At 54.2% G+C, this 20,957-nt stretch overlaps 1 protein-coding gene across 11 annotated transcripts in view; it reads left to right on the top strand.

The window, feature by feature from the left end:
• CMKLR1 (chemerin chemokine-like receptor 1) overlaps nucleotides 1-20,957 on the top strand; it is a 49,850-nt gene that overhangs the window by 7,359 nt on the left and 21,534 nt on the right. For 2 of the 11 annotated variants that reach the window (XM_039253453.1, XM_039253895.1), the window contains one exon: nucleotides 6,182-6,259. The exons of 2 other annotated variants lie outside the window; for them this stretch is intronic. The gene's annotated coding sequence lies outside the window, so the exon portion shown is untranslated. Of the gene's footprint in view, nucleotides 1-2,810; nucleotides 2,876-5,241; nucleotides 5,411-5,775; nucleotides 5,835-6,181; nucleotides 6,260-18,351; nucleotides 18,384-20,957 lie in introns of those variants that run through there. 7 more of the 11 variants (XM_039253623.1, XM_039253699.1, XM_039253827.1 and 4 more) reach the window with 7 other exon arrangements.

The following is a 20,957-nucleotide window of genomic DNA, read 5'->3' as shown; positions in this document are numbered from 1 at the left end:
AGAAATGAAGGTGCCCAAGTTAAGTGTGGAGCATGGTGTCTGGAACCTGGTAAAGGGCTCAACATGAACTAGCAATCTTCCTGGTGGCTGGGCCCGTGTGTCAGACACTAGTGATTTCTAGACAGGAGAACCCTTCTGTTTCTGCCCCATGCTAGGGAGAAGGGCTCAGCCTTGCCCGTGGGCTGTGTGCACCCTTGAAGAAAGGCAGCTCACTGTTGGGAATGTGTGTCCTAACCCGGGGGCATCCTGCTCCAGATGCCCAACCAGGCTTGTGTTCAGCTAGAAGGTTCTCAGAATGTGAGGTGGCTCAAGGGAGGGGCCGTCTGGTCCCCTCAGCTAAGACCCTGCAGCTTCCTGTTCTGCTCTCCTATTCATGCATCTCCATCTCTAGGATTCGTCCATCTGATTCCTTTAGTCCTAGTGGGGTTCAGGTTTCTGTCTGATATATTATTCCCCTCTCAGTCTGGAAACTTCATGTCCAATAGGCCCCAGAAAAATCTTTTTTTTGTTTTTTAATATAACTTATTGTCAAGTTGGCTAACATACATTGTGTATAGTGCGTTCTTGGTTTTGGGGGTAGATTCTGTGATTCGTTGCTTACATAAAACACCCAGAGCTCATCCCAACAAGTGCCCCCCTCAGTGCCCATCACTCATTTCCCCTCTCTCCCACCATCCCCCATCAACTCTCAGTTTGTTCTCTATATTCAAGAGTCTCTTATGGTTTGCCTCTCTCCATCTCTGTTTGAAACTATTTTTTCCCCTTCCCTTCCCCCATGGTCTTCTGTTAAGTTTCTCAAGTCTCATATAGGAGGGAAGACAGGTTGTCTGTCTTTCTCTGGCTGATTTATTTCACTTAGTCCAATACCTTCCAGTTCCATCCATGTTGTTGCAAATGGCAAGATTTCATTCTTTCTCATTGCCAAGTAGTATCCCATTGTCTATATAAACTACATCTTCTTGACCCATTCATCAGTTGATTGGTATTAGTAGGCCCAGGAAAAATCTTGACCTGACATTGGGTTGAATTGACACTGATCTTGACGTTGTCTAGTCCAGGGACGGTGCTCCTCAGCCCTCATTCACCAGCCACAGCAGACATGAATCATGCCCCTCCCTCTAGCTGGACCCAGATGTTTCAGTTACTTATCTTGCTCTGTGGTCCAAACCTCTCCAAAATGTGGTGGCTGGAAGTGACTTACTTGTTCACAGCTCTGTAGCTTGGCAGAGTTCTGCAGCGACGGCAGCGACGGCCCACACGGAAGCCATGTGGAACGAAGTTGGGTAGCTCACAGGTGATATTCAGCTGGGAGTTGACCAGGGCGGGGCCACTTAAGATGGCCTCCCATCCTGCTGGGACCCATTGTCTCTCCCCATGTGGCAGCCCCATCTGGACGTCTCTACTTGGAGGCCTAGGCTCTGGAAAGTGAAAGCCAAGGCTGGCAGGGCTCTGAGGACCTAGGCCTGGGGTCAGCACAGCGTCGCTTCTGCCACATTCCGTTGGTCACCAGCCCAGCCCTGACTAAAGGGAAGAGCAATAGAGTCCACTTCTTGATGGGGGCGGGGCAGTGACATGCATGTACGGGAGGGGATGATGTCAGGGCCCAGCTCTGAGGACAGTCTATCAACCAGATTTGACCTCACAATTCGATGGATGACAATGGTCATCTGAGATCGTCACTTGTCCTTCCTGAGGGTCTTGGTTTGTTGAGGCTGCTGTCACAAAATGCCAGAGACTGTCTGGCTGCCAGACAGAGGAACTTGTCATTCACAGTTCTGGAGTCTGGGAGTCCCCGGGCAGGGTGCCACCACGGTCACCCTTGGGTGTGGCCCTCCTCTGGCCTCCACACCGCCAACGTCTTTCTGTGTCCGCACACCATGGAAGGGACAAGAGAGCTCTCTGGGGTCTCTTTCATGAGAGCACTGACCCCACTCGTCACCTCCTGAAGACCCCACCTCCTAATAAGATCCTGCTGGGGGTTAGGACATCTGCATATGCATTGGATGGGGGTTGGGGGGTGGCGGGGACACAAACAGATAGACCATGGCCCTGAGAGGTCAGTCCATGCTTTCACTTTTCAGATGGGGAAACAAGCTTTAGAAAGTGAGAGGGACTTGTCTAAAGGAGCCCATGAAGGGAGTGAGAGAGCCAGGATATAACCCCCATGCACCCCACCAGCATCTATTGAGCACCTGCTGTGTGCCGGGAGCGTGGGATATAGGGAGAGACAAGCCCTGCCCACAGGGGGCTCCCAGTCAACTGGGAAGACAGGTATGTAACCAGAGTGATGTCCATGTGGCCAGATTCTGGCTTTAATGGTAGGGTGCACAGTGCACCCATGACATTTCCATCTGTCATCCACTCAGTAAAGTAGGTGAACCCTGGCCATTTGACTGAGAGCGTATTTTTGTTTTGTTTTGTTTAAAGTTTATTTATTTTGAGAGAGAGAGACAGAGACAGAGACAGAGACAGAGAGCAGGGGAGGGGCAGAGAGTGAGGGAGAGAGTATCCCAAGCAGGCTTTGTGCTGTCAGTGCAGAGATGGACATGGGGCTCCATCTCACGAACACCTAGACCATGACCTTAGCTGAAATCAAGGGTCAGGCGCTTAACTGACTGAGCGGCCCAGGGGCCCCGATAGCATATAGCTAAATACACTCAAATTAGTGCCTACCTGCTACACTCAGTGTGCAAAGCACTACAGGGGCGGAGAGCATCGCGGTGGGGGGGGGGTGGGTAGCTTTAATAGGGGAAGTCAGGGAATAGCGCCTGGAGAAGGAAGTGCGGACTTGAGTTCATTCCAGGGACCAGTTGGCTTTGGAGGAGGCCTCCAGTTGGCCGGAGCAGAAGTTGGCCGGAAATACAAGACATTTCAGGTGCGGAGAGCAGGGCGAGCAGAGATTGGGAGGCGTGATGAGTGGGGGGGGGGGGGGGGGTGGTTGTCTGGTGTGGTGGGTGGAAGCAGGGCGTGGCCTCAGGGAGTCTGGACACGCCACAGGGTCTCCGAAGGTCCCACCCGGTTCTCTGGGTGGTCCTATGCTGCCGCATTTCAGCATCTTGTTGTCCTGAGGCCCCTGTCTCCGAACTCCATGCCGAAGCTCAAACATTTGAACAATGGCAGATTCCAGACACGACCCCAAACTAATTGAGTTTGAAATTCTGACTTGGCAGAGGGCATGTCGGTTTGTGGCTCTTTGTCCTGGCTTGTCTGGTCCATGAAGCAGCTCAGTATTCTCCGCACTGGTGGCTTTCTTAACTGAATGATGGGTCCCCTCTCCTCCTGTGCCCAGGACTTGCTGCCAGACAGACTCAAAGCTTGGGAGAAACAAGCTGTTTCCTCCAGGGCTAAAGAAAGCTGATTCAGGATGGCAGCTGGGGTCGGCCTGTGACTCGTTTCCTGCGGGGAGACCTTGCCACACAGCCCGTCGAGCCAGACCGAGCCGGGCTGGGCATTGAAGGCACTGGCTTCCAGCGGCTGGGGAGATAGAGCCGACTGACGTCAAAATAGCCTTCCGGGAGTGCAGGCAATTTGCAGTCTCTTTTATGGCGGGACTTGACTCACAAGGGGCCTCTTCAACTGTCAGGGATTTGGGTCACGAAGAAAAAGGGCGTCCCTTGAGTAAGAAGGGAACGGCCACCCGGTGGGTAAAAGCAGAGACTCTGCGAGCTCACGGACCTGTTTTGAAACCTGCCTCTGCCGCTTGCCGGCTGTGAAACCCGGGGATGTTCACGTAGCTGCTCTGTGCCTCAGTTTCCTTCACTGTAGAACAAGGCTCACCGGGGTGTTGTACGGCTTACATGAGATCATGTGTGGCTCGGAGGTGGGGCTGAAAACCACTGTGGGCTTTGTGTGAGGGGTCCGCCCCTGGTGCTGCAGAACCGTGGGGGCCGGAAGTCCCGAGCCAGGAGGGGCCAAGAAATGCCAAGTGTGCCCAGTGCCAGGGTCACACTTCGCCCCAAGCCTTCCCCTCCATTTCCTGCCTTGGCCTGAAAACATGGCAGGACTGGGTGGGGACCTTGAATCACCAGCCTCTCTTCTCCTGGGGGGACTCGAGGCCTATTTGGCCTCAATGGGCCTTTCTTTTTCTAGTCGTTCCCTCCCCTCCCAGGAGAAACCTCAGATGTGAAGGTGAAATCAGGAGCAGGGCCCCAGGGAAGGGCGGGCGGCTTCCCGGAGCCTGGCTGGGTGCTGCCTCTCACCTCCCCTGCTCTGATGCCTGGCGCTCTGCTCCTTCCACATTCTCGGCCCTCTCCCTGCTCTGGCATCTTGCATTTCCCAGAAAGCCAACACCACCTCCTCCTAAGAGCCTTGTGTGTTATTTCCTCTGCCCACAGAGGATGGAAGCTTCCCTTCGCTGAGCCCCTGCCAGGCCTCTGCCCGTCCTGCATCCCTTCTTTAAGGTTGTTTTGTGGGTCCACAGATTCATTGGGAAAATGTGGAGATGGGGCAGAGGGTCCCATTTTACAGCCAGTGAAACTGAGGCCCAGAGAGAGATTGTGTGCTCGCCAGCTCCTTCCTTCTGTAATTTACCGGGTCTTTACTAGCCAGCCCCCCTCTCTTGCCTTTGACATGCGATCTTTGCACCATGATGGGGCACATAGGGTAATAATTTGGTGTCTGGAGTTGGACGGACCTGGGTTCAAATCCTGAATCCTTTGGTGACCAGCAGGGTTCTCTCTCTCTGAGTTCTGGTTAGCTGCTGTCTCTCAGCCTCAGTGTCCCCATTTGCCAATGAAAGGGTGAAGATTAAGTGAGATAATCCATATAAAGAAAGCTCCTCACCCCAGGCCCCGCATTCAGTGGGTCCCTGTCAAGGGGGCGCGCCTTTGACTTCCGGGCTCTTAAAACAAGATGGGTGCCCGGAGGTCCTTGGTCAATGCTTTTTGAAATGAGACCAAATTCTTCCATTGCCCCCTTCTGCCCTACCCCCCTGCCTGTTTGCAGCCATACTTTCCTGTTCAGGATGAGGCTCAGAGAGGTTGGTCGACTGCCTAAGGTCACACAGCTGCTGACAAAGGGAGACAGGCTCCCGACACCTCATCCTATACCTGCCCGTACACTTGACTGTAAACCACAAGGGCTATTCCTATTTTCCTGGCCCCTTTTGTGATTTCTAGGCCTTTCCTGCTCGTCTGGGATTTCTAGGCCTTTCCTGCTTTACCTCTGCCACAGACCCTGCCTATTGCACCCATGGCTATCTCATGCATCTTTTGTTTTTAATCCAATGCCCCATTCTGTCAGAAGTCTGTCCTCATCCAGATGTCCCGCTGAAAATCAAAGCAATCAACTCCTTCCCACTGAGGTGTTTGCAGCTGAGTACAGCTTAAGGGCGTGTGGGTTTGCTGACACGATGCTGAAGTCCGCAGAGAGTGTCAGTGGCTGGCGGACATTCAGGCGGTGTGGACACAAGGTGAGGGGGGCTTATTGGCCAGGGGTTTTCCCAGAGGTAAGCAGGCCATGGCCGGTCCTGCTGTAAAGACCCAAGGACAGGAAGTCACTGAGTCAATTCCACACAGACGTTTGTGTTTCCCACTTCCTCACACCATCACCCGCGCCTCTCCACTCCTCCCTTTTATCGTAGATGGAGTGGCCCAGACTGGGTTGACTTTTTTTTTTTTTAACGTGACGAAGCTGTACCTCAGCAGAGCTCAGAGAAACAGGGCAGGCCCCGGAAGCCTGGGGGACCAGTGTTGCAATCTGGGCACACCCATGTCTACACTGCCTGCCCCCCGGCCTGTCACTTTCCCACAGAGCCCGAGGGCAGAGCTGGTTACCACGGCCATATCCTGGGTCACGGACGAGGACAGGTATCCCTGTCATCTTTTGCCGAACTGGTAACACCGTCTTCTCACTCAGGCTCCCCTTCCTTCCTTGTGTGGGCATCAGAGGGGGCGCCGCGAGAGGCCGGGGCCGTGCCAATGGACCATCGTGGGGGGACACACGCCTGGTCGAGGCGTGTCTGGGGCGGCAGGAGGTGTGGACATGGCCGCTTCTGGAGTCCATGCTCTTGGTTTCACATTCCTTGACTTCCCAGCTCTGCACCTTGGTTTCTTATCTGTATAATGGGGGCGAGAATGGCATTGCCTCACAGGGTTTTTGGGGTGGAGGGAGGTAAATGTGGGAGAGGGCACATTTTATTGCATTTATTTATTTATTTATTTATTTCTGGTATTTGCCACAGTTGGCTGTTTGAAGGCGAGAATCTGGAAGTTGGGGGATCCGTGCAAGGAGTGCGCGTAGCTCTGGGGCCCCGGGGTCAGTAAGTACAAAGTGTTTGCTGTTTTGCCACTAGCGGTCTGAGCCGGTCCGTGTCCCTAGCGATGGGGTGGATTTGGTGCGAAGTTCTGCCCCTTTCTGCTTTCTCGTGTTGGGCGGTGGTGGGCTTTGGGCAAGTTGTCTGACTTTGTTTACAGCCATGTTCTTGAAAACTCCAGGTGCACCACAAGGGTGATTGAGAGGGTACAGGGGTGAGGTCAAAAGAGCTCCATGGGATGCCTGGGTGGTTTGGCTGGTTGAGCATCAAATTCTTGGTTTCGGCTCAAGTCATGATCTCACGGGTTTGTGAGATCGAGCCCCACGTCGGGCTCAGCACTGATGGTCTTGAGTCTGCTTCGGATTTTCTCTCTCTTCTCCTCTCTGCCTTTCTGGCTCATGCTCTCTCTCTCTCTGTCAAAAATAAATAAATAAACTTAAAAAAATAAAAAGAACTCCTGGCTCCAGGGCAGTGAAGAGTTTCTGGAACCTTCTGAAAGGCTTCTCTGGGCATCATCTGGCTCCTCCAGGGGTGGCAGCCAGCGGGTCTCTCCCCTCCATGTCTTCTGGAAAAGCTGGAGACATCTGTGCACACTCCAGTTCCCGAGGGGGGGCCCCAGCACTCATGGGGTTCTGGGCTCTGTCCCCAGATGTGGGGTGCAGAGCAAGGCCACTGTGAGGAGCTGGGTCCAAGACTGGCTGGCCCCATCTGCTCTGTGACTGCTCACCCCTCCTCTCCCCTCTCTCCTCCCCCTCCTCCCCCTCCTTCCGCTCCTCCTCTCTGCATTCTTCTGCAGCCAGTGCTCTAAATCCTTCCAGAAGTTGAGTGGAGCATCTTTGGGCAAAAACAAGAACTGACCCTGAGGTAAGGGAGGGTCCTTGAAGCCCCAGGTGCCGGCTGGGTTCTCCTTGGCTTCCTCTCCCCGGGAGTGGCTGAGATAAGACCCTATGAAAAACAGTGAACCTCAGTTGTCCAGCACACGTGCCCTGGGCACCCAGCCCCCCTGCGCCCAGCACGTCACAGGCACCCCATACATGTTAGTGAGGGGACGGACAGCAGAGGCGCACACCCCACGCCCCCCTACTCTGGGCACCAGGCTCTGCAGCATCTCCTGAAGCCCCCTCCTTCCCTCAGGGAAAAAACGAACCCTCACTGGAGTTATTTTGAGGTTGTGTGCTTATTTTTAAAACACAAGATTATTTTGAGGGCCTACGCTTTATTTATATATATATATATTTTTAAAAAGCATGGGAATTTTGTATTCAGCACCATAGTATTCCCCTACATTTAAAGACAAAACTGTGGCCCCCAGAAACCTTCGGGTCGGCTCCAGGGAGAGGACCTGCATCTGGGTTCTGGTTTCCTGTCTCTGCGGCTCATTCAGTGAAATTTGGGGTGGAAATCGCATGGATTGTCAGGTGTGAGGGGGACGCTCATGGACAGTTGAGTCTTCACCCCCATCTCTCCATTGCTTAAGTGAGGAAATGAGCACAGAGAGGTTAAGTGACGTGCTCAAGGCCGCACAGCTGGTCAGCAGCAGAGCCGGAGTTTGAACCCAGGCAGCTTTAACCACAGCACTTGCAAAGGCGCCACGTTGGTGAGGCCTGTGGCTGCTACCCTTCTGCATTTGCGGCTGGACAGCTGGGGTAGTTTCCTTGACTACAGGGACCTACTTCCTTTCACGGCATCGCCCCTGATGACTGTCACCTCCCAGAGAGAAAAACTGCCAAGAGTCCAGATGGCGCCTGGGGCCTCAAGGACCCTTCCGCCGTGGACAGGGAAGGTTTCGCACAAAGACAGACTTCAGGCTTCCCCAGCTGGAGTCATGGCCCTTCGGCCCGGGCTGGGTCTCTCTCTAGAAGGAAATAGTGTGTGCGCCTCTCGTCTGGGGCGCTTGGCCAGCCTCTCTCCCCAGGTGGTTTGGCTTTTGCTGAGGGTCCAGCCCTTGGCTCCTGTGCTGTTGTCTGTGAGCCAACTGTGAGTTGGCAAGGACTCTGAGAACTCATTTCCAGAAGAGAAGACTGAGGCCCAAACGTGATGTCAGAGAAAGAAGCCTGGTGTCAAGTCCCGTGTCTCTGGCCATCCTGGCTCACGAGTGCAGGCGAGGCCTCTGCCCTGAGTCTTCGCTGCTGGGCCAGAGGGCACCTTCCAAGTTCACAGTCACCTGGAAGAGCCACATGCTCGCGGCTCAGGGAGGGAAAGAGACCTGTGTAGGCTCTCGGAAAATTGGGAGCAGAGTGTGGCTAGAAGTCACGTCTCCTAGCTCCCTGGCACCTGGTTCATTCCTGTTTCTCTCAGGGAAACATTCAATGGCCAGGGTTTGGACGGGAAAGACAGAGCGGCTCTTTGGGCCTCAGTTTCCCCTGATGTCGAACAGGGGGATCGACAACCTCAGCCCACCGCAACCTGTATGCGGTCAAGTTCCTACCAAACAGACAGAGAGAGGAAGAGGGAGAGGGAGAGGGAGAGGGAGAGAGAGGGAGAATGCAGACAACAGAATGAATTTTTCAGAAAGTAAGATGTTTTCAGCTGAGGAAGATGAGTCTTTGTCCCACTGATTTTTGTCGGCATTAAATACTGTTTGTTTTCCGAAATGGTGGGGGGGCGGGAAAGGACAATTTTAATTTTGCAATACCCTCACTTGGCAAACACAGAAAGGTGGGAACTCTAGGGCAGTCTCACCATTTGGGAAATGTAACCGGTTCATGAACCCCCAAAAATTGGAGTCGACTGAACTAATGCTCTCTTGGGCTCCTTTGAGCTCAGGGAGAAGCCAGGTAGGCATAGGAGTGGCTGAGTTCACATGATTGGAAAGAACAGAGAGGCTGGGCCCTGGGCATGGACTTGAGGGTTCCAGCAGTTACAGCTAGAGCCGGACCGCAGAGCAGGGAATGTACCTGGCACATAATAGTTGCCCATCTTGGGCGACAGTGTGAAATGATTTCCATGTGAGTGTTTAGCGCATGACTCCGAGTCAGGGTAGTGTGTGGAGAGAGAGAGAGAGGGCTGGGTTCTGAGTTGGATATCTGTCTTAGGTCAGTTTTCCTAGAGCAGAGCCTGAGGCAAGGATTTGGGTGAATGTGAGGTCTTGAGGGTGTGCTGTCAGGCAGGGTTGGGATCAAGGAGAGGCAAGTGAAGCGGGTCATGCACGGTTAGAGTTGAATTCCATCTTTATTTAAAATTTTGGTATTTTGCTCATCATGTATTTTATGCTTTAGTTTCATTTTTTAAAAGCTTATTTATTTTAAAAGAGAGAGAGAGTGCGCGCCCATGTGCATGTGAACAGGGGAGGGACAGAGAGAGAGGGAGAGAGGGACAGAGAGTCCAAGGCAGGCTCCACGATGTTGGTGCAGAGACCGACGCAGGGATCAGTCCCACAAACCGTGAGATCATGACCTGAGCAGAAATGCTTAAACAACTGAGCCACCCAGGACCCCCTAGTTTCACTTTTTAAAAATATGGTACTAAAATGTTACTTCTTTTGGCACACTTTTAAATTGACATTCAAGGACAGAGCAGGGCAGGAACTCAGCAAGGATGTGGTCTCAGGTGGAGACTGTCCTCAGCCTGACCCCATGGGGAGCCCAACGTACCCCTGTCAGCTGGGGAGAGGTGGCCCCTGCTTAGCCGAGGGCAATTCTCAGGAGAAGGGGCCAGCCGTGAGCTGTGAGCGTCTAGCCTTCTCTGCAGTGGTGGGGTGGGCTCCCTCAGCTAGTAAAAGGGACCTGAGCCGGGCACCGACACAATACTCTCTGTTTTTCTTTAAGAGAGAACATTGGGATCAATTTTTAAGTGCTTTCGGCTGTTGGACCGTATTTCTTTGGCTATGACTGTGCGAGAGCCTCAAAGGCCCAGCTTCTAGCCTGGGTATAGAATGGATGAACGTGGGGCACCGAGGGGCTCAGTGGATTGAGCATCTGACTTGATTTCGGCTCAGGTCCTGATCCCAGGGTCATGGGAACGAGCCCCATGTTGTGTTCAGTGCTGAATGTGGAGCCTGCTTAAGATTCTCTCCCTCCCTACCTCCCTCCCTCTCTCTCTCTCTCTCTCTCTCTCTCTCTCACTCTCGCTCTCTCTCTCTCCCTCTCCCTCTCCCTCTCTCCCTACCCCATTCACACATGCTCCCTCTCTCTCTAAAATAATAATAATAGTAATAAAGAACAGATGAATGAATGAATGCATTTGAGCAGGGAGGGTGTCCGGGTAGGGGGAGGGGAAGGTAGGTGGAGCCAGTGTGGATAGGGGCGTGGCCTGAGGAATGAGCTCCCTTCCCTGGAGGGTGGGAGCAGGCGGGAGGAAAGCCAAGGCGGAGGAGGGAAAAGCGGTGGGAGGAAGAAGAAGAAAGTAGGAAGGAGGGCCTGCCCCTGTTTAAGGAGCAACCAGGGGGTGGCCTGGTGCTCTGGTTTTTCCTTTTTTATTTTTTTTATTTTTTTTTTATTTTTGAGAGACAGAGTGCGAACAGGGGAGGGAGAGAGAGGAAGGCACTGGATCCGAAGCAGGCTCCAGGCTCTGAGCCGTCAGCACATAACCCGACACGGGGCTCGAACCCACGAACTGTGAGATCATGACCTGAGCCGAAGTCGGACACTTAACCGACTGAGCCACCCAGGCGCCCCATGCTCTGGCTTTTCCTAAACTAGGAAGCTGAAGGAGTGGTAGACCCTGAGGCCTGGAATGTTTCGTTCTGAGTCTCAGGTCCCTGGAGAGGGTTGGGGTTCGTGGTGGGACTCGGGAGAGAGCACCGCAAACTACGCGTGACTAAGTCCCAGGGCTCAGGGGGAGGGGCACGGGGTTTGTTCCCTGACCACGTATTCCTTTTGGGATTTTAGGGTGACCCCACGGCCCATGTGTTCTCGCTAAAACTCTGCCTTCGCGCACACAGTGCCCGAGTTCACACCAGCCAAACTTTAAACCTGAACTTAAACCTGAACTTAACCCGTGACGTTCTCCGCCCGCCATATTGCCCAGATGAGCCAGGTTCTCATGCCTCGGAGCCGTGGCATCTGCTGTGCCGCAGGCAACTCTCACTTGTCCTTCAAGGCCCCCTTCTTCCAGGCAGCCTTCCCTGACTTGGTAGCTGCCGTTGGTACCGCGCCGGTGTGTTTTCCCAGCACGCGGGGCTTGCTGTGTTGTGATTTGCTCATTATCTGCCCCCTCCTGCCTGGCTTGGGGTTTCTTGGGAGTGGGAACTACCTCTTTGTGTTCCCGGCTCTTTGCCTGGGACCCGGGAGGCCATGTGTGCTCAGTAAGCACTGAATGTATGAATGTATGAATGAGAAATGTCTAATCCACCATCAGGTATTTATACCTTAGCGTGAAAGAAGCTCCGAGAAGAGTTTTTTTGTTTGTTATAACCACACTACCTCATGACTGGACCACATTCGTGTCTGGGGCAATATGTCGTATAATCATAAGAACCATCATCATATTCAATAGCATACTCCTCTCATTTAATTCTAGCACCAACTCTATTTGGTATGTACGATTACTGCTCCATTTTGCAGAGAGGGAAACTGAGGCACGCAATATTTAAGCAACGTGGGTAGCAGGTAGCGGAGCTGGAATTTGAACTCGGATGTTCTGGCTCCAGAGCCTGCTCCCTTCACCCTGAGGCGCTGAGCATAGGTTTGGGTTCAAGTCCTGGCTCTTCCGTTGTAGCTGTGTGACCTTGGGCAAGTTGCTTGACCCCTCTGAGCTCCTGTTGCCCCAACTGGGAGATGGGGTGTGGTAACCAGGGCTGTTGGGAGGCTGGAACAGGGTGAAGGAGGGGAAGGTGCCTGAGGGCTGATGACGGTGGTGGCCCCCACCCTGCGGGGGCTCTAGGAAACCTGCACCGGTGGTGGAGACATTGCCAAGGTTCTTGTCGGAAGGGTGAGAAAGCAAGGAGGAGGGAGACAAAGGCCCCTCTGTGAGCCACTTGGGGCCCTTCCTCTGGGAGGAAGGTGAGGACTCTTGCCTGGGAGTGGGTGCCATGTTGCCTGCCAGGATTTGTTTTTCATGAGCAATAGGTGGAAAATTACTTCACATTCTTTCCTGAGGGACAGGAAGGCAGGGCCAGTCTATGGAGGGGAAAGGTTTCTCTACACACCAGGAATGGGATCCCTGTTTTATTTTACAACAGAGTAAAAGGTAGAAAACAACTCTGAGTCGATGGTGGCTGTGGGCTGCCCATGGCTGCCCAGTCAGTTCCGGAACACGACTCTTCGCGAGCTCAGGCTCAGCCTCTGGGAGTGGGGACGGCCCCAGCAGCCCACCAGCTGGCCCTTCGCTACCCCATTCTCCCACTGGCTTTTTTTCTGGGAAACCAGACCCGCCCTTTGGGATTGGCAGGGGGGCCCTGGGCACAAATCTGTCTCCCTACACTGTAGATAGTGTCATGTGTCTGCAGAATATATTCCTGCTCCCTGATCCCCACACGGCCCTGTGAATGATTGCTCTCTCCCTCAGATAAATGTGGAAGTAGAGGACCAGAGGTTGGAACGGCTGCACCATTAGGAGAAAAACCAAGATTTTCCTGACTTCCTGCGATACTTCACACCACAGACATGGCTTGGGCTCTCTGGGAACTAACAGTCTAAGTGGCTCTAAAGCAGTTTCTTGATGAATGAAAACACAGCATATCCAGGGAAAAAAGAGGGCTGAAAACGTGTTTGCTCAACGTAAAAGACAAGGGCCTGGGAGGCGCCTGGGGGGGGGCTCTGTCTGTTGCGTGTCCAACTTCAGCTCAGGTCATGATCTCATTTGAGGGTTTGAGCCCCATCTCAGGCTCTGCTGACAGCTAGCTCAGAGCCTGGAGGCTGCTTCGGATTCTGTGTCTCCCTCTCTCTCTACCCCTTCCCCACTTGTTTTTCCATCTCTTTCTCTCTCTCACAAATAAACATTAAAAAAGAAAAAAAAAAAAGACAAGGGCTTGAGGGTCCCAGACAGCATTAAGAATAAGTAGCAAATGATACAAACACATGATTGATTAGATTACATAACACATATACAGTAATGAATTGTATGAGTGAAGAGACTGGAAACAAGTCAAATGCTCAAATCAAGGAGACTGGTTCAGTAAGTGATGGCAAATCCAACAATGGAGTAGTATGCAGCCATCAAAAAGGATAGATGCTTTTTTTTTTTTTTAATACACTGATGTGAAATGGTCTCCAAAGTGTATTGTTAGGATAGACAAAATTGCAAAAATTGTGTGTGTAGAATATTGCCTTTCATGCAAAATGGGAGAGAAATTAGAATACATGTTCATAGTTGCTTAAAGAAACTGGGAGGAGGCATGAAAAACAAATAAAAGCTGATAGGTATAGAGGGGGGAACTGGGTGGATGGTGGCAGAGGGTAGGAATGAGGGTTTTCCTTCTTTTTTTTTTTTTAAGATTTATTTTTAAGTAACCTCTACACCAATATGAGGCTCAAACTCATGACCCCAAGATCAAGAGTCACATGCTCCACTGACTGGGCCAGCCAGGCATCCTGGATTTGCATTCTAACTTTTAAATAATTTTAGATGGTTTTGAACATCACCAATTAGATGGAGTGGTGTTGCTTAGTCGAAAACTTAAGTTATGAAAGCCAAGTGAGAATCACACACAGATGCCCATTCGGCTACTCATAATAGTTATTATGCAGTGTTATTTAAGCTGTAATGCCCGTGACCTTTATCACCATGATCCCCTTGACCATCACATGAACACATTTAGGGTTTTAAACCTAGCTTTACCCAACTCCAGCTTCCTTAGTGTCCCAGGGAGAGAGCTCCTTCTGGCCTACTCTGAACCTTGCCTGAGAAGGTCCTGATTGCGTTTTATGCAAGGCCCACCCTTCCCTGTAGCATCCAGGTCATTCTGGACACTGGGATGTGTTCCTGTGGCCCCCTGTGGACACAGGTGGTCAAGCCGGTAGACTTGCTCATCTCTTTCCAAGAGAGCCCTTGAACCCTTGGTGAAATGTTTGTAGGAAAGAATGTGTCCTTGTGGGCTCTCCTTGACCCTAATATCCGATGTGCAGAGAGACCTTTTAGAGAACATAACTGAACACTCATTTGCTCAGTCGAGAAAACAACCCAATAGGGCTTTTAGCCAGTCTTCTCCCTGCCAGGACCTCCCCAAACACGGCTTCCCCACCACCAAACAGCCTGTGTGTGAAATAATAGTTACTGGTTCCTGTTAAAACTAACCAAAGACCCTGAGGAGCTCCGGTTGCATAGTCTGATCGGTATATGCTCACCGGTTGGCGTGTGGCTCCCGCCTCCCATCCCCCGAGACCCCCCACATTCTTGGGGACTCACACCTTGCTCCGAAGCTCTCTGGTCTTTGGGGAGTTTGGAAGTACCCCAAGGCCGCCCTTATTCTGCTCTTACACATGCCCCCAAATACAACAGAAAATGCCTGCGTGCCCTCTCCTCTCCAGGCTGCTAGGGACCACCCCCCCAGAAGGATGGCCATTTGTGGGGCCCCCTCCTTGGCCCACTCTGAGGTGGGTCTGTCAGCCCTTCATGGACTTTCTCAGGAGTCAGGCAGAAAGGTCGCTTTCAACTTTTCCCCCTTTTGTCTGTCTGACTCTGAAACTCTGTATTGACTCCGCCTTAGTCTTTCTTCCCTGCCCTCCCAGCTTAGCGACTTCTGTTACCTTACAGGTCATTCTCTGTCTCCCCTCCCCTCCTCCTCCCTGTTCCCCGTGCCCTCTTCCCTCCCTCTGCGTCCTCTTCCCTCTGGGTTTACTTGCCCACCCTCCCCTCACCGAAACTTCCTGGGTGTCCCCTGCAAGGTCATCCTCTGCTCTCTCCTCCCAACCGAGATTACCTGCCCCACCAAACCCCTGCCCTGCTCTTCTCCCAAATCTCCCCAAGCCGTGGAGGGGTGGGGGGGCGGGTCAGCCACCCGGGGCTCAGCAAGGCCTGCGCTTGGCTTAACGCTCTGCAGTTCCTGGTCTTGAAATTCATAGTACTTTCTTTTTTTTTTTAATGTTTATTTTTGAGAGAGAGAGAGACAGAGAGAGAGAGAGCATGGGAGGGGAAGAGAGAGAGAGAGGGAGACACAGGATCCAAAGTAGGCTCCAGGCTCTGAGCTGTCAGCACAGAGCCTGATGTGGGGCTCGAACTCATGAGCTGTGAGATCATGACCTGAGCCAAAGCTGGACACTCAACTGACGCCACCCCATCTAAGGGGCCCATGTGTTCACTTTGCACAGGACCCCAGAAGGTATCCAGCCTGTTCTGAGAGTTGTGAGCTTCCTGGGAAGGTCCAGTTTCTGGTCACACTGCTGCTTCTCATCCGATTACTAGTAACATCTGGACGCGCCTCTGGCTTCTAAGGCGCCCCCACCAGGCAGTGGCCCTGCACTCGCATTTTGCAGATGAGACAAGCCAGGGCTCAGAGAGGCCATGTCACTTGTCCAAGGGCCCACCGCTTGAGAGCCTGAACTGAAGAGAGCTGCCTCTCAAATCCAGGCATTCAGACGGAGACTGCAGGGACCCCAGCAGGCCCACCCACCCTTCTATCTGTGAGCGAAGCCTCAGTCTTTACATCTGTGAAATAGAAGTGATGAGAGTAGCCATCCTGTGCAGAGCCAACGAGTACCTAAATCCCAGAAAATTCCAGATACAGGTGCCTAGCATGTGCCTTTTGAAAGAGTGGTCACAGCCTCACTGAACCTCAGTTTCTGCGTCTGCCCAGCAGGGACCATGGGAATGTAATGACGCAGACAAGTTGTCAGCACAGGGCCCGGCGTACGTGGGCGGCAAGGTCAGCACTCAGGAGCCTCTGGCTTCCCTCCCTGTGCAGCAGAAGAGGGGGTGGTGTGTGAATAAGAAAAGCATATGATTTGCTGTCCAACCTGGGCACTTGGGAGAGCGAAAGGGGCATGTTGAGATCGGAGGCACAGGCTGAGATGTAGGGTCACCAAGTAGGGACCTTGTGCGTCTTTATCAGCGTCCTGAACGTGGTGACAGGCGAGCCAGCATCGGGGAGCCTGCGTCATCATGCCCTGAGCCGGCCTCCAGCTGGTAGAGAGCACGACTGGGTTCTAGCCTTTGCCATGGAGAACAGTGTCCCGCTCACTCCAGCTACTGATATCGGGACCTGGGTTCAGGCGCCCTCCCCGACATTCTAGAAATGTCTTCAGATGAAGCCAGCAATACGTCCACCTGCAATTCACACAGTCATTCCTTCCCGGGCACAGCTGGGAAAAGTGGCTCTTACCGAATAGCACTGTGGCGCCAGGCCACCAGCTTAGAGGGAAGGCGCCATATTGAGGCGGCAGGCATTTGATGGAGGCCTCTCCTACCACACGCCGACCTCGGGGCTGTGTCCATGAGGACACTGGTCACCACACTGCACCTTGTCCTTTCTCCACAGACCACTGGAGAGAGTCGTCCTGCTCCCCGGCCCCAGGAAGGCTCCCCATTTCCCTGGGGTGGGTTCATTTTCACCCGGGGCCACGTGACAGCTGGAGCCGGCTTCCCTTTCCGAGATTAGGAGTCTGGGAGTCCACCGCGTGGCCCACCCAAGCTACATATTTAGGACATTACTTGTCGTCTGCATTTTTCTCCGCAGCCCTGGCTCCACTTTCCGTCCCCACCCACGTTCCCTTCCTCCTTTCACTCTCACTTTTAATTTATGTTCCCCTGTACACGTGAGCCTCTTCTGAGATTCCCCTCCCCCCCTTCTGGACCACACCAAAATGTAAGCAAGCCAACAGACAAACCTGCAAGCAAACACATCCTGTAGCACTCCCCCTTCTGCTTGGAGAGAGAAGGGGCCCAGCCAGTGGGGGCCAGAAGGCGAGAGGTTCAGGAAGATGCAGAGGAAGTGCTGGCCAGCATTAGAGTGAGGAAGTGGCCCTCGTCCAGGGCAGGAGGTGGCCAGCTTATCCTGTGTGACTCCAAGGGACTGAAGTCAGGTTGCTTCGAGTTCAGTTAATCAGAAAAGGAAGAGCTTTCTAATGGCTCCCTGGGTTTTTCTCGAAGTTCTGCCAATGGAGATGGGGAGGAGAAAGAGGAGCGACCTGTTCTGGAAAATGGCAGAACTCAGGGAGAGTTTATTTCTGATTCTTTTATTCCTGAGCATTGACGGGAGGGCCCAGGGGATGCCTGAGGGAAGGTCCCAGGCATGGGCTCCCCCCATTCCAAGGCAAGGTGACTTGGCGAAGGGCCCCCGTTCACGATGCCCCTGCGATGCTATCTTCTGCCTGTCTCCCTCCCCACCCCTGCCAAGATAAGTTTCGCCAGACAGAGTCTTCGCACACTTGGCCGTCTGCGGCATCCCCACACCTAGCCCAGTGCCTGGCACACCACTGACCTTTGTCATATTCGTCGGATGAAGACCACAGCTCTTGATGACAGAGCTGGAATTCAAACTCCATATTATCAGACTCCAGAAATAGCTCTCTGTAAACATAAGAGCCCAGGGGTGCGTTGGTCAGAGTCAGGACCTTTACCTACGTAGGCTGATTTGCCCGGGACATTCTGGAAGTCCTGCCTCGCAGGATACCCCCAAACTGCATGACTGGTCTCCCATACACCATGCATTTGGGATCCCAAGGTGGGTCTTTATATTGACCCAGCTTGCAGATGAGGACATTGCTCCCTGGGCAACAGGCAAGCGCAGGGCCGGGCGGGCGTCAGCGTCTGGCTCTGCGTCTTCTGCCTGAAGCTTAAGCCCTCAGCAGCCCTGAGTGACTTTGTTTCCTATAACATGAGGGTGGCAGCCCCCTCGAGCCTAAAGCCTGTCCAGCAATGGCTTTTAAGGTTCTGGAATTTCCTCTGGGCTTCAACCAGCTGTTTTTTCCGTTGAGGGTGGAGGGGCAGTCTTCCCACAGGACCCTTCCATAGGGCAAAGCTTGAGCTTTGCCTTGGGAAAGGTGGCCATGCAGTGACGGGGTTGAGGGGGAGGGCGGCCCATTCTTCCTCTCCCTGCGTCTGGGAACTGGGTGGGGTCTCCTACTCCACCATCCTGGTTGCTGGCGGCAGCGCCCAGCTCTTTTGTCGGCTGTCTGGGCTGGAGCCAGGGGGTTCCAAGGAGCCCCCAGGCCCCCAGCACCCGGGCCCAGCAGCCTGCCAGGGTGCAGACCTCTCCAGGGTCCCCCCTCCTGCCCAGGAGCCCAGTGAGTGGCAACTGTGCTGTCTGCAGTGGGTGAGTGAGGTCACTGGGGACTCTCGGAGGTGGGGTGGTGGATGTGTGGGACGTGGGCACAGGTGGGGTCGACAGGCATAAAGATGCAGGGCTCTGTGCCCAGAGGGACCTCCAGCAGGCAAGTCACAGGGCGCCAGGGACAGTCACAGTGCCTGAAGACATGGCTCTTGTGTCGGAGCAACCCAAGTTCAAATCCCACCCCTGCCCCTTCCTAGCTGTGGGGCTCTTGGGCCAGTGGTCTTGCTTCTTTGAGCCTCAGTTTCCACTCCTGCAAAATGGGAATGAAAAAGCCTGCCTTGTTGACGGTTTGTTCTAAGTAGAGGTTGGCACCTGAGAAGTGGGGGTTAATGTCGTCACCCCAGCCTCCCAGTTTCTGTCCCTCTCTGCCGAGGGCGGAACCCCGAGACTGGGAGACAGGTGAGGGCTTCTGAGTCACCACAGAGAAGCTTGCTAGTGAAACGTGATGGCAGGAAAGGATGCCGCTCGACGGCTCGTCACAGTCCTACCACGGAAGGGCCGTCGGTCCCTCAGGGAGGCCTGGACGCACCGTGATGGGACAGAGGGACATTCTCCCCAGCCTTGCGGGTGGCCGCTGGGGTCCGTTAGAACAGAACCAAGCTCCGGGCGGGGCCGCAGTTCCTGACCTTGTTCCTTTCAGAGCCCAGCATCTGTTGTGGGGACAATAATCCCCTCCCCTCCGGGGGCCTTGTGCGGATACGGGGACACAAGGAAGGCCAAGCCCAGCCGGATGCCAGGCGGTCCCAGCACGAGTGTCCTGTTTCTTCTTGTCGCAGCTGGCTGCCCTGCCTGGATCCCTACCGCGTGCTGAGTGAGGCTGGGAGGAGCGCGGGGAACACGACGGGGCACCCCCGGCCGAGGGGATCTGCAAGAGTAAGGGCCCAGAGGTCTTGGACACCGTGCCGGGGGAGCACTGGGCTCCTGGGGCGCAGGGGAGCAGATTGATCTGGAGGGACTTGGGCTCTGAAGTCCCCCCTCCAACACCCCCCCCCCCAGTAGCCCTGGGCCCTGGTCCTAGGTCAGCCCCCTAGGTTGCTGACATCACCCGGGCTGGCCAAGGGGAATAGATAGGACAGCTCTCACCCCGGCCCTCTCTCCTCCCTCCGGGGCTGTTCTCCACCGGCTCTCCCGCTCTGTGCCCTTTCCCTCTCGGAGCTCTGTAACTCAGCGTCACACACACACATCAGTCCCCGCGGACAGAGCCACCTCTGGCTGGGTCCCACCTCCGCACCTTCGTTCCTGCTGCCCCCAGCCCCTCTAGGATGTCCCCCTCCACTGGGACCGCCCCCCCTTCCCTGCTCCTGCCACGCCCCGCGGGGGGCCGACGCGCCACTCAAGACCGCTGCTGCAGCGTCCTGGCGCATAACCTCCCCCAGTCTCTTTCTTCATCCGCAAATGGGGCGAATAACAGGTCTAAGCCCGAGACTGATGAGACCGAATCGGTTAACACGTAGATGCCACACACGCAATAAGCTCTGAAATCGATGTAACGGATTTCATGGAGTGTTCGCCCTGGGGTCATACACGCTGTTTAAGGGGCCGGGGATGCAGCTGTGAACGCGCAGACCTGAGCCTCTGCCCTCGGTAAATGTCAGCTCGGATTCATGCATCTGTTTTCGTGACTGTTCTCCCCACTCGCTCGCAAGGCGGGGAGGGGGTCCAGTTCATCCGCGCAGCGGACACCCAGCCTGGGGACTGGCCTTGTTTGCAAAGTGAAGGAAAGTTCTCTGATGTGGGGAATCCCTTGGCGTTCCTGATGTCCTTGGAGAGTTTATCGCACCTGAGGGAGCCCCTTCCTCCGGCAAGGGACGTTGTAGGGTCGGGCAAATGAGCCTGTGAGGCCCTTAGTCTCTGTCTCAAACTGCCACCCCTGGGGGGGGGGGCGGGGAGGGGCTGGGCAGCCTTGCAGGGAGGTCCCTCCTCAACTGTGGGCTCTCAGAGCTGGAACAGCCGCGTTCTGTCAGTTGTAGGTGACAGAATCGCGCCCCAAACTGGCAAAAGCAGTAAAGGAACTCCACCGGTTGAGGGAACTCCCATGAGGTTGGTCTTTCTCCATCCGTGAGGTCCTCCTTCTTCTGCCTTGGTCTCATTCTCTGTTAGAATCTGCCCAGGCGATGGCAAGAGTCCCAGGGAAGACTCTCATTGGCCCACTCTAGGCCCTGTGCCCAGTTCCTGAAGCAGTCATTGGTGGTCAGGGGAGCGGGATATTCTGATTGGCCAGGCTCAGAGCAGGGGGCGGGGTCATCTCCCTGCAAGCCCTGCAGCCTGGCAAGGGGGAGGGGTGGCTTTTGACAAAGAAGCAATGGACAGGCCACTCCCCCAATGGATGCACGAATAGGCCCTGTCTGGGAGCAAGTGGAACTCCAGAGGGTGTCTTTGGATACCAGGGACTGCTAACTGAAAGCTTGGGGTTTGCCGAAGGCTACCAGGAAGCGGTGCTTCCAGAGAGAAGGCCAGCATTTCTGCCGTTGTGGGGGTGACTGCACAATATTGGTTTATATTTGGATTCCTTTCTGGGATCATACACTAGGAAGGAGGATGGGGATGGGCATTGCC

This window comes from Hyaena hyaena, unplaced genomic scaffold (genome assembly GCF_003009895.1).
Source record: "Hyaena hyaena isolate Hyena2069 unplaced genomic scaffold, ASM300989v1 scaffold_0, whole genome shotgun sequence".
NCBI classification, from domain to species: domain Eukaryota; kingdom Metazoa; phylum Chordata; class Mammalia; order Carnivora; family Hyaenidae; genus Hyaena; species Hyaena hyaena.
Note: the sequence above shows the minus strand (reverse complement) of the source record. Positions and strands in the feature narration are given on the sequence as shown.